The following is a 6,012-nucleotide window of genomic DNA, read 5'->3' as shown; positions in this document are numbered from 1 at the left end:
CACTCTACATAAAACTACAGAGTGGAATGTTGATAGAATATTTTTAAGCAAGGTGTCACAGGAAGAGATGAGGTTTTCACTAGACTGTGAAGCAGTATTTACCTTTGTAGAGAATGTGCCTTTCATAAGAGCATGCTGCACATTGGACCATAGAAAGCTGGTGATCTGTAGACTTTGAGGAGCTTAATCATGAGGGGTAAACTGAGAAGATAAAGAGTGACATGAAGCAAAATGGGCTTTTTTTGCCTTCCTTCCTCTTATGAGCAGAAGGAAAAGGACACCAAATATCTTAAAGGTACAAAAGATAAGCTCCAAGGGGTTAAGAGATTTCTCTTAAGAAGAAACAAAGAGGCATCATTGCTAGGATCAGCAATCAACTCTTACATCATTGTAGTATGCTTTAATGCATTCATAGATTTTTTTTTTTTTTTGTTCATCTTAAATTTTAAACAACTGTAAAATGAGTATCTACCTCCCAGATTTACAGATGGGTGAACTGAAGCACAGCATCAGTCAGAGTTACGGGGTTATACAGCAGTCCAGTGAAAAGAGTTCTGGTGGAAATACATAGTAGGCTGCTTTTAGAGGGCTCTCACCAACGGTGGGTATTCCCACAGACAAGAGAGAAGCTTCTGAGAAGGCATTATTTCCTCTTTAGCCCCTCTCCGAAATATGTGAGATTCAAACTGCAGAAAATTTATTTCAGTTTTAGGCAGTCTACCTCCTCTGTGACTGGCATTGCACTTGTTCTCAGGTCGAAATCAGAGCTAGATTTGCTTCCATTATATGTCGATCTCCATCTCGGTAACATGATCTTCTTGAAATACTTCATGGTGTTATTTTTTACAGTTACAAGACACATGGTGTTTATCATGCTGTTACTCATAGCAATGCATTCAACTATATAAAAAGCAGTAAGATAATGCTTCTCTTTCACGAAGATGGTGGGGAAAAAGTCATGGACAATTGTAAAGCCGTAGAAGGGTGCCCAGCAGAGAACGTAGGCAGTCAGGATGCACATCAGTACCATAACAGTTTTTCTTCTGCATCGAAGCCTCTTTCTGATGTGTTCTGTCTGAAATGCTGGTACGGTTTTAAACCAGAGCTCCCGTGATATCCTGGCGTAACACAAGGTCATCACAATGATAGGTGCAACAAATTCAATGCCAAAGATAAAGAGGGAGTATGATTTGTAGTACATCTGCTGGTCAGCTGGCCAAATCTGACCACAGAATATTTTCTCCTGGTTTTTCACTATAAATAACACCGTTTCAGTAGCAGAATACACAGATGGAATATCTACAAGTATGGAGACAGTCCAGACCAAGGCGATTATGAAGGTTGCTGTTTGATAATTCATGCGTGGTTTCAGTGGGTGAACAATGGCCAGATACCTGGAACAGACAAATACATCCAAAATGAAGTCTGAAGACACTTAGTCAGAACACAATTCCAAATACAAGTGGTCAGAATTAGGCAGAAGGGAATTGCTGTAGTTGATAAAAGAGAGAGCCTAGCCAACTTGTCTATGAGGAGAGTTAAGAAAATTTTCCAAAGTAAGAGCCTAGAGCTGAGTTCCTAAATCTGGGCAGAAACTCTGGAGCAAGGGGCTGAAGGGTTTGTTAGGAGGGTGGGTACTTGGCAATCTGAAAATCTGAGCATGCATTAGGGTGTCTGGGGATCGTTTTAAGACCTCAGTCCAACTCCCTCCTGTTTACAAGATTGAACTGAAAAAGTTGCAATTTTGCGTCGTAAGCTTGTTAACACAGATCACATGTCTGGGAGTTATGGAAAGACTGGAAGAGGAGAAAGAGAGGGAGCTTTCCTATTACTGACAAATGTGTTTGCAGGACCTAGCACAACACACGGTGTCGTATCGAGGACATGCCGTGACACAGCATCTGGAAGTTCTTTGGTGGGCAGCACGTGTTCAAATGAGAGTTTGAAACATGCAGTAATATACACCTGGCCAGGTGCAGGTAAAAAGACAAACACATAGAAACACGAAAAGGTTTTCCCTAGGCAGAGAACTATTTAAATATGCTTTTTTTTTTTTACCAAGAGATCAAATATATGTAGCAGTGTTTTTATTATTTTCTTGGCTATTCCATGGGTGCAAAGAGCCAAAGCTGATGCTAATGGTTACAGGTGAGCATGCTTTCAAGCCACCAACAAAGGACTGTGTATCCATTTTCCGCCCATGCAAATTTTTGTTTTGTCTGCTGGAGGCGACTATTGCTAATTAACCTTAAATATGCTTTGTTAAGGCCAAACCATAAAACTTGAGTTTTATGACTCGTTATGACTGTAAAGCTGTGGGTGCACTGAAGTGTTTCACAAAGGACTGAGGAGAAATAAAAGTATATTACTTTCAAGATCCATCAATTTTCCTCAATTCAGTTCAGAAGGGGTAGGACCAAGTGGAATTCACTCTGGTTAATTTTTTGTTTGGTTGGAATTTGAGGAGGTTTATTTTTTAAGATGCTATAGATGTAAGAAGGACTTATATTAGAGTACACTGTCCCAAAAGATTAGGATACTTGTGCTAAAAGGAGATTTTTATCCGAGGCACTCCAGAGATCCCAATACAATTGTGTTTAACACAAAGAATTGTTTCAGTGAAATTCCATATTCATTCAGAGGCTTTTCTATCTGTATATGTTCTATACATAGATAGCATCCACAGGACCTATTAATTCTAAAATAAGCTGGAAGGCCAGTAGTGCTTTCTATCAGCCAGATCTTGGAAGCAGATGAATTATTCATCGCTCTGGGTGCAGGCTAGATGTTAAGGGACAGCAGAATTAGTCAGCCTCATTGTGGAGCTGATAAATGAATGTTTTTAGATTGGGCCCTGTGGAAACAAGGCTGTGGGACGATGTATGTGTATGCATTCATAAGTATGCGTATCTGCTCAGCAGGACATTTGGCTGGATGGGGTAAATCTCTGCAAGAGAGTTGAGGGAGGTTTTCCTGGCTCTCCTTGCTTACCACACTTGGGATGTTACTGTGGAGGGGTCCTGGAGCACATGAGCTGGGTTTGGATGAAACTGCCCTGGAGGATGTACTCAAAAGTACCAGGTGCCCATGGGCATTCAGTCCAGGTGACCCAGCTAAAGCTAAATCCCCCAGAATACTTACAGCATGAATGTTGTACCCTTAGCACCAACTGTTACTCTTCAGATCCTCTCCTTTCACATTGCATTATTTTCTAGTGTAGATGTGGCCTTAAATATGTGAAACTCCTACATTTCATGTGAATAGACAGCAAGGAAGTTGAAAGAGAGCCCTACCAGAGGCAAATCCTGTGGGACAGGCTTACTCTATCTACACAGGTGAGCCCTTTTAAATGATCTAAACATGAAAAGACTTTTGTTAAGAGCCTATTATTTTTAGAGACCGAAGTCAACAACACACATGACATAGCCAATGTGGAATGGTTGATTATTAAATGAACAGCATTTCTCTCTGTTTACCAAGTCAAAAGCTCACCAAAACAAAAAAAAAAAGAAAACAAAACAAAAAAAAAAAGTTTTATTTTACTTTATTTTTTATTATCTCACAACTAACATGGAAAATTCCTTCTGAAGAGCTTTGATCTGGAAGACAGATTAAATAAGAAGAGACACCTACAAAACACTGCAAGAAGAGCCTACATAGATGAGTTATTGAATGAAGAATAAGAAAAGGTCAGATTAATGCTGGGCTCTGCAATCAGGGAAACCAGTCCCTTGAAAACTAAATTATTAAGGGACCTTTAGCATACAAGGATATTAAATTATTTTACAAAATCTTGTCCTACATTAGAATGCCTTATATGGCCAGCCTTTTACAAAACTGTTGGAACAGAAAAAGAAATATGACCTTTGTCTGAGATTTTCTGTGTCCAGCAGCTCAGCTGGAACAGAAGCCCTAAGCAGGCTGCCTGATGCCCAGAAATCCTGTAGAAAGCATCACTGTTCATACCCACATCAACTGCCTGCTGGATGCCTGGTGCATCCAGGACACATCTGATTCACTGAGCTCTGTGTGTGCTGATTGCCTTCACGATTTTCCACATGAAATGTGGGAGCATTGCTTTGATCATTTAATATATGACACACAGACAAGCTACCAGGGGTGAGAGTGCACAGGTATTTCTGGAATAGTAGCTGTAGAGCAGAAATATCCTATCTGCATTTGCTTCCAAAACAGGCTTCTTCTTCCATTCATCCTGTGGCTTCAATTGTCCCACTTTGATCCCTTCTGTCCTGAGGGGTAAGCAAGTGTACGTGGGCAGGAGGCCTCCATCTCCCCTCGTGTTAGCTGTCGGAATGCTGGGATGTTTAGTTTAGGTGGGGTTTGTGGGCTCCTCCTGTCATCACCAGAGATCAGCATTCCCAGGAGGGTAAGTCATTCCCACCTAACATGTGCCTCACTCCCTCTTTCCATTAACTGTCACTACTCATCTGGACAACACACCCAACATTTAAAGAGGTAAAGTTTGGTAAGACACGTCCTACCCTGGCTCTAGACAAATTAATATTGTCATGCCATGACGCTGCTCGCTGCATGTCGTTTAGAACATATTATATTCCCACTTCCCCGGCGGTGAAACAGAAAATTCTTCTTCCCCCTCTATCTTTTTCACACCCTGTCAGTGTAATCTTGAGATTGCTGGAGCTGAGGTGGTCTGGTAGTTACTCTTGCTGCATAGGAACCACATTTAGGACATGATACTATCATCTGAGTTGAACTTCATAGGAAACACTAATATAGAAAAGGTTTGCTGTAATAACAAAATGATACATGGAAGAATAAAGCATAACATTGTTCTGATGTCTCCTGGCCAGGCAGATTTTACCTACAATGGCTGGGTTTTTGTGCAGTGATTAAATGTGGAAGGGGATTGTTGCACTTTTCTCCTTCCCCTCTTAATTCCCTTCTTTACTCAGTATTAGGTCATCGATCCATCTCTCATAAGCAGCTATCTTCTCGTAAGAAAGTTTCCCCTAGAACACCTCTTCTCAAGAACAACTTCTTAAGAACAAGAAGGTGTAACACCCACCCCCAGAGCTCTGCTATGCCTTGTAGCCAGCACTGGCTGTGGACCTCATGCTGACAGTACTGCCATCCTGGGTTGGGGCCAATGTCTTCCATTTTGCTCCCAGAAGAGTGGAATTGGGTAAAAGCAAACTGAATTTGACAAACTGTGTTCTTAATTAATTTACATCCCATTAGGATTAGTTAATTGCTGACTAAAGTATCAAGCCATGTAATTATGTATCAAAATAAATGATCTTATTGCACTAAATGAGGCGGCTGGCTACAAAGTGGTGACACACCACTATTCCACGTAGCCTTGCTCCCTGCAGAGCCTGGGCTGAGGTAAGCCAAAGCAGGGAGATTCCTCCAGTCGCAGACACACTGGTCTTCACTTACCCAGCACACCCCTAATACAGCTCACAGCAGGTATCCAACACCTCTCTGTCCATCCCACCGCCTCTTCCCCAAAGAGGGAACACTCTGAAGGGCAGGATCAAATCCTTCCCCTGGAGCCAGTGAGTCAAACCCCAGCTGGGGATCCCACTGCTCCGAGACGGGGGTGCCCTGATTAACCACAGTGCTCCTTCCAGCACCCACACCCTCCTCTCCTGAGAGACATGAGTTGTTCTGTAGATGCTGGGGTTGACACGTAAGCACACTCAGGTCAAGTGGCACTGCCCTGATCCACCCGCTGACAGCAGAGGGGGACACAGACCCAAGTCTTTGTGACCCCCTATCCGATGCTCTACCCACTGCCCTTTGCTGCCACCACCAGCATTAAGTGAATACCTAATGTCTTGGAGGGGATCAGAGGACATTCCAGTGACCATCAGACCCTGTGACAACCACCTGACCTGAGCCAAACCTGATTCTGGTATTACTGACTTGACTCTTTGCTCTGTTGAGATGCATGGAGGCTTCTTCCCACCGGAGGCAATGGCAGTTTTTATGTATAGAAGTATTCACACTGATAGCCAGAAGAGTTAA

At 42.4% G+C, this 6,012-nt stretch overlaps 1 pseudogene; it reads right to left on the bottom strand.

Annotated features, from left to right (window-relative positions):
* Window positions 1-697: 697 nt before the first annotated feature.
* LOC141955700 (prokineticin receptor 2 pseudogene) lies at window positions 698-1,434 on the bottom strand (annotated as a pseudogene).
* Window positions 1,435-6,012: the final 4,578 nt, after the last annotated feature.

Source organism: Athene noctua, unplaced genomic scaffold (genome assembly GCF_965140245.1).
Source record: "Athene noctua unplaced genomic scaffold, bAthNoc1.hap1.1 HAP1_HAP1_scaffold_416, whole genome shotgun sequence".
Lineage (NCBI taxonomy): Eukaryota > Metazoa > Chordata > Aves > Strigiformes > Strigidae > Athene > Athene noctua.
The sequence above is the reverse complement of the archived record's forward strand: the minus strand, read 5'-3'. Positions and strand labels throughout refer to the sequence as shown.